Raw genomic sequence first — 13,208 nt, 5'->3', positions numbered from 1 at the left:
TCTTACGTTACTGACTGTAGTTCCGCTTTTGCCGACTGCCCACTACTTCGTGCTTGCAAATATCCCACTACGCCCCATCACCGGTGCACCATTTCACGAACCATAAAGCAAATACTGTTTACAAGTAGTCTACACGAAATGCAAGATGACCGTACACTTGTATTCAGGTACTTGTTAAAGAACCGTAGATTGTCCCACTGTGTCCATTCTTATTTTTACGTGACCGCTATAGTTCCACCTTTGAAAACTGCCCACTACTTTGTTTTTGCAAACATCCAACTACGCCCCATCACCGGTGCACCACTTCACCGACTATGAGACAAAACTGTTGAGAAGTAGCCAACGTGAAGTGCAAGATGATCATGCAATTTTATCCATGTGCTCGTTAAATAACAATAGATTGTCCCACTGTGTCCATTCTTTGTTTGTATGTGACTGACTAGAGTTCCACCTTTGCCGACTGCCCACTACTTCGTCCTTGCAAACATCACACTACGCCCCAGCACGGGTACACCACTTCACCGAACATGAAGCAAATACTGTTGAGAGGTAGCTAACATGAAATGCAAGATGGTCATGTACTTGTATTCAGTTTGGCCCGGCAGTTCATAACAGCAGGTGTCATTGTGGGTAAGCCGGTCTGCTAGAATGCTTTGAACCCCATTGCTGCCCTAGAAACGAAAAGCCTAGCCCACCTGTCTTGCAGGTGGGCCAGGCAGTTTGTTGTTGGTGGGTTACAAGGAACTCAATGGAAGCTTTGCGATGAACCCTTTTGTTGAACCTGGTCAAAGAGCGTGAGACGGCGCCACTGTTGCAGTTCTCATACAGTCAACCTCTCGACTCGGCTATTGTCGCCTACATGAGGTCATGACAAAGAATCGGAAGTGCGGGAAGGCGTCGCAATCACACTTCTCAGGCATCGAGCACCTCGCCTTACGAGTCCGAGAAACTCCTGAAAATACTGTAAGAGAACGCAGCCATGGACCGCTGCTGATGTTCGTGTCAGCGGCCATCTTCTCCCCAGAGGAGCTTGACTTTCCCTCTCCGCCGGACTCTTCCTCCTCACCAAGCAATGTCTTGAAGGCGTGAGCCCGGTGCGTCATTGTGTGGTGCGTTCGTTCTAACCATTGGACTTTTCACGCACGTCGTTCTTCTCACGAGTGGCCCAATTTCTGCACCATTTCTGGTGGGTGGTTCCCTGAGACTGGCTCGCCACTTGATTCGCGGCAACATTGGTCACCACCTTCTTCGGACTGACGTGTAGAGGAAACGACGGGCTGTAAAAGCCGAAGCCATTTTTTCAATATGAGCTGAATCTGTACATTTCTATCTTTCCATCATGTAAACGAACCTTCCTTCTATCTCTAACAACGAGTTTCCTCACTGGCGAAGATTGGCTATGCGGAAGACGGCGGAACTCAGCTACCGTAGAGAAACTCGTCATGCCTGCCATCGATCTCGTACCCTTAACAACTGGTCGCAGCGGTGGGATGCCATCAACCTCATACCTCTTACACCAGGTGCTCGTTAAACAACCATAGATTGTCCCACTGTGTCCATCCTTTGTTTTTACATGACCGCCTATAGTTACACCATAGAGAAAGTTAAACCTTTGAAAACTGCCCACTACTTCATGCTTGCAAACATCCCACTACGCCCCATCACCGGTGCACGACTTCACCAACCATGAAGCAAATACTGTTGAGAAGTAGCCAACATGAAGTGCAAGATGGTCGTGTACATCCAGGTGCTCGTTAAACAACAATAGATTGTCGCACTGTATCCATTCTTTCTCTGTACGTGACCGCCTATAGTTCCACTTTTGCCGACTGCCACTACTTCGTCCTTGCGAACATCTTACTATGCCCGATCACCAATCCACCACTTCACCGGCCATAAAGCCGTAATAATGAAGGGGGAATGGAAGCGACGTATAGCTACCACTTACGAATAATGAAAGTTTTTGTATAATCATGTGCAGTGTTTCTCACGTCTTTGATGATGTAGTGGGTGATATTCGTGGATGGTTTACGGTTAGTGGTGAGACCCTACAGCTCTTCATCTCACTCACCATTATTCACTTCGTGGATATGCTGTGATTTTTTAGAACGGTTAGTGATGAGGGGCTCTGATTACGATTCTTAGCCGCGCAACAACCAAATAAGACGGAAGAGAGTGAGACGTGGCGTTTCTTCCAGCTGTTGGAAGCTAGCCCTCTGTGTATTTTCTTCTGTTCTCTTTCAGTTGTTGCGCTGCTAAGAAGCGTAATCATTGTAGGTATACCAAGATCATCAAGCCTAGTGTTTCTAGAAGGGAGGGGGAGAGGACTGCCACAGAAGCAGCCTTGTTAAATTTGACCTTTATATAACAAACCCTAACATTCCTACATTCAAGACAAACTTCAGGTATATAAATGTTCGATCTATTCTTAGTACATCTCAAGGTATGCAAGCTTGTTCAGCTAACATCTGTGGCATCCCCTTCTGGTCCATTTGCGCCTAAGCTTGCAAGAGAGACTAGCAAGCTTTTGCTTCTCAGGTTTCGTTTACTTTCAGCTTAAATCTGATTCTTCCATATAATATACTTGTTAAACCACTTGAATTAAACTGGTGTAATTAACTAGAAATACAGTATTTTAGTTAATTTTACAAAACTGCGCCCATGAAGCAAATGTGACAGCTACTGCAATGTAGCCTTTCATTATCAAAGCGGCGAGTTGGGCTTGTTGGTACATTATTCTGGTGCACTATAGTGCAAAAAACACACAATAGGCAGAACGCAAATGACGACCACTGATTGGGAGAGAAATTCTAGCAGGTAACACAATATCTAGGTAGGAAACCTTCGAAATCTTTTCTGTCATGCGCATTCTTCACATTGTTTGCATGCTCTTTTAGCCTATCGTTTTTGCAACACCCAGTTAAGCCATTGTACACTTTACCTCACTTTAAAATAATTTCGCCTTCCATCCCTTCTGCACAATTAGCAAAGGGCATCCAGTGCTTTGTGCCACACACCTGATTCATCTTTGCCTCCAGGTCGGTCGATCTGTAGAACTTAGCATGTTTGGTACTGAAAATACGAGTTTCACGTCTTACCACTAGGCCACCTTTTTTCAAGTTGGACGACAGCTTTTGTCTATTAGGTATCAATGTTACCTTCTGCCAGCGCTATGCGATGGCTCCACAATTTTGTGGGTGGTGGCGTACCTTGTCGAGCAGGCTGTCTACAACTGAAATGTGGAGTGGCTCGAGATGCCCAGCACCTGACTGCCTTGTAGCTTGACGCTCAAATGTTTCAGAAGTAAAGTGTTGGCAAAATTTTCTCAGACCACTCTTGAGGCAGAACGTGACAATTGCTCGTTTAACGAGCTTAGCGTGGGTGGACTTGAAAAGTGGTAGTCGTTTTTTAGTGCATGGTTCATAGCACCGGCAGATGCTAACACATGTCAAATGAAACCGGATATCTAAAAATCTAATTTAGCCATTTACTGGGATTTCATGGGTTAGGCCGAATGGGCTCATCACACCGAAAAACACATCAAGTAGCACTATGCTTTGTATTTCTAAATCGTACGAATCACAACTTAAAACAATTAGGTAGTTATCAAGAAATCAGAATATGCTAAGAACATTTTCTTGGTGAGCAAGCCATTCATCTGAATATTGAAGTAAGCAAGAACTAGGTCTCTAATAACCAAGCGATATAGGAACGAGTGCATACGCCTTGCTTTTGTAGGTGTGGGATCCCTTCAAACAGTACGTAGGTAGACGGCTAATAAAAGCTTAAACATTCTAAGAAACGACCAGCAGAAATCTTCGCAGAGTTGGAAAGCAACGTAGCTGGGTTTAAAGATAGAATGCTCAACAAACTCAAAGATTAGGTTATGATGCAAGGAATAAAAAAGATCTTTGATATCAATTGATAAATCCTGACAGCACATGTCGGTGAAAGAATCAAAGACGTCTAAAGCCTGGTTAGAATTAGTTTTAAAAAAGGGTCATCTATCACTGAAAGCTTCAGATTACGCTGATTCAGATTCGTAGACAATAATCCAAAAAGGTGCATCGGCCTTGTGATTTTTTGCACTAAAAAGACTTTTGAAAAATTGTTCTTGCTCTTATTGATCGCATTAACCAGCTCAGAAATGTTAAGATTCTCACACTTTTTTGCATTAAACTTCTGTTCACTTAAGAAACATCGGAGTGAAATCTACTGCAGCAATTGTTTCTTTCGATATTGCTTTAAGAATATTTTTGCTCAGTGGAATCGTAAAACCACCCCTCTTATTGACCACGAAATTGTGGAAGGAGTGGTCATATAGAAGAGAAGCCGCTCGTCTAATGGGTGGGCCGGGTTTTTAGTTCTGGCAGCTGTAAGGAGGTTCGCACTTCCTGAAATACAACATGCGCTCTAATCGACAGGGGCTTCATGTGAAACCCTACATACAAAAAAGCTGTGCTGGCCTCGACTCCCTGAATGCCACAGGGAACGTTGTTCCAAGGGAAAGAACACAGGTTAGACCAGCTGGCAAAGTTGATTCACTGATGATGTGCACATTGCATTGTGACTTACGTGCGTGGGGTACGCTAAGTCTTCAGTTTTCTCAGGGCGGTATGAATATACGGGCTATTTCCGAATAAACATTGTTGAAAGTTCAGCGCTTGTTCTCGTCATTTGTGTTCGGTCCATTGTGTCTTTCTGCACTGTAGTGCACCAAAACTTTTATTATTGTTTCACAAGTACGTTCACAGACCAGGACCATCGCCAAAGTGTTTGAGTCTCACCATCCATTTATGTTATGAAGTGTACATTATCGTGTCTTCGAGTTTGTAAAGAGCGTATTAGAATTAAACATGACATCGGCATCTGCAAAGAGCTTCCAATGCCATGTCAGCTGAACGTAACAAAGAAAAAGTTTACACCACCTTTTACTTTTAAATATAGGTCTGCATTTATTATACAGTTTTTTTTTGGATATAGTGTCTGTGCTCATTATCACTTCTGTTCTTATTGATGTAGTAGACAACTAAAGCACATTCATAGTAAACCGTGAAAGAACTTATGCGATAAGGTTTGTGTGCCCCTCTTTTGTGAGATTGTTTTTATACAAGGTAAGGAGGAAGGAGTAGAAACAACTCTGGGGGAAATTTCATAGCTTAAGGAAGCTGCATGTTCGCTATTATGCCTGCATTACCTTAAAATAAAGATTTCTTTTATGAGCTTTTTGCTCAGTTTTATTTGTGCGTCTTGCAGTTTCGGTGAATGTTACAGTAGTACCTTGTTCTGAATTTATTTTTTTTTTGCAAGTGCATCACAGCAGCTCCGTTGGAAAATAACGGAGGACCTTGGCCCTTTTTTAGGTGTTTCTGCAGTGCAAACAAGATTCATTCGTATGAACGAGGCAATAAAGAAGCATAGCAAAATTCTACAATTCATAAGTCTCTCACCTCATTTACTGCAAATGCAGCATTCTACCATGTGGTCTAAAGGCACCTGTAACCAACACTACGCCAATTTTTACAATATTTTCATTTGTTTTTGTTTGAAATATTATATCAAGCCCATATATATGATTTCAAGCAGGTGCACGGTTTTAGTGCCATTTAGTTGAAGGCATCCGTGAAGACCTGTCTGACACAAGAGATATGGAGACATTTGGACTGCCAAAAGGTGCCAGAAGAAAAAAATTAATTCACAACGATTGCACTTTACATATAGTTCAGAGTAAGAGTGCTCGGGCATCAGAGTAACTCTAAAAGTTTATATAGTAACTTCTCATGGTCACTAGCTTCAACCTGGAACTATATTGAAGTACCATGTCAAGTGATAAGTTGACCTAGAGATGAGAAGTGCCTTAGACAGTTATGCGTAAGGAAACTGTATAGAGCAGATGATGGTTCACAAGAGGGAAACTTATTGGAATGAAGCCTTTTATTTGTTTTTGCAGTGACAAGTTGAATAATGAAAATGAAAAAAAAAGGTTCAAGAGCAAACCTTTGAACTTCGCGCCGAATCCTCACTGCCCGTCCGCCTGCAAGGCGTCACATAACCAAACAATCTTTTCATTTATTTACTTATTTACTTATTCATTTACTGCCGGTTTCTTCGGATCAAAATGTTATAACACCTCAGCAGAGATGAAAAGTTTCGAGACTGAATTTTTTTTCTTCCACACCTTCAGCTCAGCCAAAAGGCCATGGAGTATGTACACAGTAATTTTTTTTTCACGCAGAAAAAGTTTGTTTCGTTAATTTATGGCTGGGGTGCGCGAATGACAGGTCAATCGAAGATGCTTATAAGATTGCGATATCGGTTTCAGTTCTTAACTGCGCAAAGCGCTGCCTGCTTCCTGTAGCAGGTGTCAAGGCGACGTCCTGTTTACCTTTTTGGCTGCAAGACATGCGTTCAACGACCAAGCTTCAGCGCTGTTCTACGTCACATTGTGAAATCTAAGTAGATAAATACGTGGCGATCACATTTAGCACCATCCGGAACATCGAGAGGTAATATTTGATGTGCGACACTTCGCCTACTGGTCGTCAGAAGGTGAGCAAAACGCCTCTGCAGCATGCATGAACTTGCGCGGTCAACGTGTTAAGGCGAATATCTATTGCTTTCAGGGCTACCGCAGTCCTTGAATTTTAAGAATGGCACTTGGCTGCTTTCACGTTGCATTAGCGACCAAGGCCTGAGTCTTCAATGCGGAAGATTGTGAGCTGCACAAACATGGCGTTCGGAGAGCCAGACGTTGTACCTTTTTTGTTCTTTGACGGATTTCTCCACATCTTCATCGGTTCCTGTGAACTACCGCAAATTTCTAAGTGCATTTTTAAAACGGTAACGCATGCGTTCGCGTGTAGGATCATTCAGTGCCCTTGCTTTTTTTGTTTTTGTTTTTGTTTTGCACAGAAAGAAGAGCGGCCTGTGGTTGCATAAACTGCAGCAAAAGCGAGAGTTGGTTGTTGCTTTTGGTTCATTTTGAAGCAGCGCAAAGCCTAAAGACAAAAAAGACAGCGCTCGTGTTGGCCAGCTTTTTCCGTCTTTTCGCTGTCTTCTGATGATGTTTCACGCACGAACCGCCTTGTTTACTTGTTTTCTGCACTGCACGAAGCCATAAGACTTTCGCCACTGCGGCCTCCCTCTGGCTGCTGTCGTTACTGTACTGTCCACTCTTAGCAAAGTTGTACTGTTGAGACTCTGTGGACAGCAGACGCAGCATCTTGAGCATACGTGAACGCAGTGGTTCAAATCACAGACGCACGTTATATTTTCTTTATCTTGCAGGTTCATAAATAAGCGCACACGCATGTGCAAATAAACAGGTGATACGGTGGCATGCTTGTTTATTCACAAAAACAATACAAGAAAACAAATGAGTTCCTTTGTCCGAAAAATTGTGGGCAATTATTTTTGTGCAATATTCAACCTCTTACAGTATTATTGCAAAAATTTTTGTGCTGTTTTTTGAAGCGGTTTAATGTTGCCATAGTGGGTATAACTTAAGTTGATTTTTAAAAAAAGCCATCAATACAATAGCGCTCGCATTATTGAAAACACGCTAATGCCAAACAACATCCAAGGAAATGTTATTTGTTCCAATTATCGTACAAGTGTGAAGTGGGCAAAAAGACAACTTTATGCAACCGATAATTGCTACAGATAACATCTCCTACACTTTCCTTGCCATTACTTCCTGTGCTCATAATTATTGTATGTAACAAAGAAAAACAAGTTCTTAAAGTACGCTTCTTTCTTTAATACTGTATGGATTGTTCTGATCTACTGCTGGTTTCTAGAAAAGGAATGGTGCTTTTTATCCACTTCACTGGCGTGCACCTTTCTGTTACAATATGCATTTAGGTGAAAGCAAAACAGCAAGTATGCACCCATTCTGACAATTTTTTTTAGTTCTACAAGATATACAATAGCTTCACACGCCAGGATAGTTGCTAGTAATTGTGTCAAAGAAGCATGGAGGTCGATGATCAAGTAGTTTTGAAGAATAAGGAGCATAAACGTTAAAAAACCGTGTAAGTCGGGGTGTCACAATACTTGCTACACCTGATTGCGAATACACGGCAACATTTAAGTCAAAGTGCCAAGTTGCTACACGAACCTTTTTTTTTTTCAATTCATTCGTGCCGAAGAGAGCATCTGAATAAGTAAGGCGTAAACCCGCAAAGGCTCATGGAAGGCGCCGTCTGCATCGGCTTTCTCTTCAATATATCCGTGGCGCTCTGTTTCGCTGACCGCGTTTTTGGAGCTGTATACACGTCGTTTCTTTTGATTGGGTTGCAAGCTAATTGCTCACGCAATCATTGTTGATTGTGCAACTGTCAGTTGCTCGAGTTTGAGCACCAAAGAGAAAAAGATGTCGGATTCTCTTGGAATGAAGATAAAATATGGAAGTGGGTTTTATAGGACAGCCACGGTGACAGCCACGGAAGGAGAGCCACGGCGAGTCGTATAGCCTTAGGATGCCTAACGTCATGTGGATGATATTTGTCCCAAATCCTGCATGAATGATTTCGTTTGTCTTACACATACATACAGATGCTCCCAGCGAAAATTCACGGTAGGTTGACTACGTGCTGTCGACATTTTGGCATGACAAAAGAGGAACTGAGGTATCAAGAAGGAAGCACGAAAGGCATTTGAATGTGCAGTTTTTCATCATCAAAAGCACAATCACTATATACGCATCTACTACAAGCATATGGCGTTTACGCTAAAACGCACGGCCGCTACGTCCTCTCTGACCTTCATACATAAATACGCGTGACACAGCCGCTACGCGACATCAGGCCAGCGGTGACGCTGCAGAATCCATGGACACAGCATTTGTCAATGACTGCAGCGATGTATATGTAGTCAGTCAGTGGTTCTGACGGCGACGACCTCGCATCAGTAGGACAAAATGATGTCAGTAACGTTGTGTAGACAAGAAAATACTATTCTACATATAGAACAGCTATGCAATATGTTCCTGGTGATTTCAAGTGTTTTTCCAAGCATTTCTTTTAGTAGTCAGTTTATTCTTACTTCACCCAGTGCACATCGAGCAGAACAGGTAACTACGCATAACAGCCACGGCGCCTGACTATGAAGTGAGCGTCGTCTCGACCAGCTTGTTTACGGACACGATGCAATGCGTAAACGCCAAACAAGCTCGACTTAGCTGAAAAAAGTTGCTGTCAATATATTTCACTTTTTAAAGTTTTGTCAGTGCTGCATTAAAGTCGAGGTCATCACGAACGAACTATTGAACAGTTTTACAGGTCGTTGTCATTGAACGCATAGTTTCAGTAATAAAGGATACCCCTTTCACACGATGAACACTGATACAAGGTGTGGTGCAACTACGAATGCAAAAGCAGCTGAGCACCCCCAAAGATGAAAACACGTAAGAAATAAGCACGTTAGTGGACACCCTGCATTATTATACAAGTGTAAAGTAGTTGAAAGACGTGACAGCTAAGTCCACGCCACTTATTATTCTGAAGAAACGCTGAATCGTGATAGCATGTACAGTCTGTTGTTCGCCACTTGAAAATATTTCACGACAGCACATGCTTTCTTTTCGTGGTCAGTCGTGGGTGCGGCTATGCTAACTTGCTCCAGAAATTCACAGCATACACGTTGGGTTGCTATGAAAAAAGAGAGCACACCGACACCCAAAGAGTGACGCAGCAGATGGATGAAGAGCCCTTAATCCGTAAGCCAGTGCAGACCGCGTGTATCCCATAAGTTTTTGCGAGTTGACACCTTGCCTATAGAACCACCTTCCCCACTCAGTTGCCAACAAGTCAGACCATTATTCTTTCCAAGTGGTCTTGCATAACATTCTATAACCTAAATGTATTAACCACTCTCCTTTGTACAATGTTTGCCGTTGAGAGTATTTTTTAAATAAACTATTTATGTTTAGGCACTTCGGTGATACAGTCAAATTAAAATTTCATGTTTTCACTTTTTTAGAGGGGCATACAAAAAAATTTATTGAGCAACGTTCAATTAGAGTGACTTGTTTTAAGCAAGAAAAATTTTATGTTGAACATCTGCTACGTCCTCAGTTGTCAGTTCCTAAGTACGCTTAGCTGTACCACGTGCTTTCTGGGGGCAAAGGAAAGAAGCAGCGATCATGCGTGTGGTAAGTTCATATGCTTCTTTTTATACTTCCACAGTTTGACAAGCATTCATCAGTTTTCTGCAGTGCCACTGATTCACCAAATCTTAAATGGTTGTAATGAAAGTACATAAACACGGGTGATACACCTTTTATTCGTTTTTTTTTTGTTTGCAGCTCCTCTAAATGTGACTTGCACAGATCATGTATTGGAGCTGTCTGCTGCTTCAGTTTCTCACACTTGGATCTTCAAAAAAAGGTGAACTTTGCTCTGAAGAACACACCACCGATCAAGTGCACAGTTTCCGCAGGTCGTCCTTTGGCCACATCCCTTGAAGGTCTTGCATAACATAAGCATTGTGAATGCTGACCACATCGCTTTCTCGTCATACTTTACATAGAGAGCCTGCAAAAAAAAAAGACAGAGCGATAAATACCCAAAAGAGTGGTGCCACCTTACAAATAAAAAGGCATCACTCTCACTTCCCAAGACATTAAATTTAGAATTCAAGACGACAGAAATGAAGCGATTGGGGTTACATTCATTTCTAGAAGTTATAAAAATCCAGTTAAAAAGCAACTTTCCACTCGTAAAAAAAGGGAAAAGAAAGTGTTTAACCCTTTCGTTGTGAAAAACGTGTAGCGCATGACAAAGACGTGGACTAAAAAGACAACATGACGATGTGAAGGACAGCGCATCATCCAGTCATCTTTCTTATTGTATTTTTGTACGCCACATGTTTTCATAATGTATCACCACCAAGTCTTTTTTTACATCCTATCAATTTAACCCTACATAGGTTTTTTTAACCTATGTAGGGTTAATTTAACCCCTCCACCCAGCCTCGTGTTTTCCTGCCAGAAGCAGCTAAAGCGCGTTTTAAATGTGGAGAATTTCTTAATCGCATGATGTCTCTCTTCGGCGACAGCTGTGGCTCGCGTCACGTGCTGGCCTAAGAAGACACTTGCAAAACTGTCGCTCCCCTCACCCTGTCTCGCTTTGCAAGGCCGATGCAGGCAGCGTCTGCAAGTAAAAAAAACGACTGCTCACGCTCTGGATCGCGCGATCAGATTTCAGTCAAGTGCATCTTGGCTTTCGCATGACGTTGAAGGCAGCAATTCTCCTTTATTCTATAAAGAAAAATAATAAAGGCGAAATAAGAAGGACAAATGGACGTGGGCCCGGCATGTAGCCCGTACGCCGGATAGTCGCTGGTAATTAAGGGTAAGTGACTAGATTCCCAGAGAAGGCAAATGCACGAAGGAGCGACAGAAAGTTAGTAAAAAGTTCGCAGGTATTACGTGGCAGCAGAAAACACAAGACTGGGTTTATTAGCGAATCATGGTAGAGACCGTAGCCCAGCAGTAGGAGTAGTCACGATGTTGACGATGATGAACAATTAAGCATTCCCAAACCATACCTAATTATGCAACATTCGCGTGATACCCCCCCCCCCCCTGCTGCTCTTCGATGCATTTACTGGAGTTCTCCCTTTGCGAAGATGCGGGTGGCACTTTTTTTTGCATTCTGTTTCACTCAACGGAATTTGCAGAAGACTTGCTACATGAACTCAATAGGCACAGCTCATATGCACTTTACATAGAGTCGGAGTACAAATGTATGGCACTTTTTCCACTTTATGAGGGTAATATACTTTGCAGTCTTTTTTTGAAACACAAGAATAACGATAATTATAGCGCGAGAACAGAACGACAACAAAGAGACAAGAAGGACACGAGCGCTGTCTCTATGACATCGTTCTGTTCTCGCGCTATAACTATCGTCATGTCATACCAACTAGCCCAAACTGCCACACTTCTAAGTCGCAAAAATAACGTAGCGCGGTTAGCACTGCGTAAATGAAAAAGCCAGCTATGACTCCAATTTCATTTGTCATTGTTCTAAAATTATTTCCCTGAAGTGGTACAGGTGTAATTATAAAGGGAAATATACACAGAAACGGGTGAAGTTGTGGCCCTGAAAGAAATTCTCAAATGACTTTTTAGAAGGTATCTTCTATGCTGCAGGCATTTACTCAATAACAGAAGATTGGACAGTGCTTCGTTTATGCTGAAGGCATATTTGGCAAAAACGGGCCTGGCCCAATTTTTTCAGGCTTGGGCCGGGTACGGGCCATATTTAAAAACCCCAGGCACGTACCCGGGCCGGATACGGGACGCATTTCAAACCCTGCGCCAGGCTCGGGTGGGCCTGCGCATGTATTTTTCGGGCTAGGCCGGGCCCGGACCGGAAACATCGGCCCGTGCAGTGCTCTAGTGCCGATTGAATATGCGGTTGCAAGAATGAATCTGTCAAGGTGCAACAGCTTCCTTGATTCCACAGAAGAATCACGAATGTCGGAACGTTAGCTTGATTTAAGTACTCTGCTGGAGACGTGACGATGAAAAATAATTGCAGATATATTTACACAATCTTAGAAAATCAAAATGAAAAACTTAGCTGAAGTTACCCAAGTGTTGTCCTTGAAACACGAGCAGTAAGTGTGTAGCTGACAAAGTTTCCTGTTGTATCAAAAATAATAATAACAATAACAACGATAATAAAATATTATTATTGATAATAATAAATAACATAGGTAGCCCGGCAAGCTTCTGCTGATTGCAGTTCTAGCCTAGACAATCCAGGCGACCTTCATGCCGAGCAAAAATTGTGGCGTAGACAGACATCAGTAAAGTTGTGGTTCAAAAGTCAGATATGCTGCGTGATATGTAGAAGCAACAGACATCAAAAGAGTAAATGTACTAACATGGAAGCTGAAGGTTAGCCAATGTGAAGGCCAGTTGCCGAGCAGAAACTTTCTTAGTCTCGTTTATGCACTAGGCTGCCACAATTGTGACAGCCAGTACATCGGTGAAACTGGTGACTTCAAGGAAAACGTTAAAAAACACACATAAGACGCCACGAAACAATGTGTGGCCTCGACTGCCCTCTCTGAACACGTGGAATCTACAGACCACCAAATTGATTTGTAAAACTTGTGTGTTTTGGACAAAGAAAAAACTTGCATCTTCCCACGAAATGGGGGGGGGGGGACTTGAGTAAATGCGTCACAGCATA

The sequence above is a fragment of the Rhipicephalus microplus genome, chromosome X (assembly GCF_043290135.1).
Source record: "Rhipicephalus microplus isolate Deutch F79 chromosome X, USDA_Rmic, whole genome shotgun sequence".
Classification (NCBI taxonomy): Eukaryota; Metazoa; Arthropoda; class Arachnida; order Ixodida; family Ixodidae; genus Rhipicephalus; species Rhipicephalus microplus.
Note: the sequence above shows the minus strand (reverse complement) of the source record.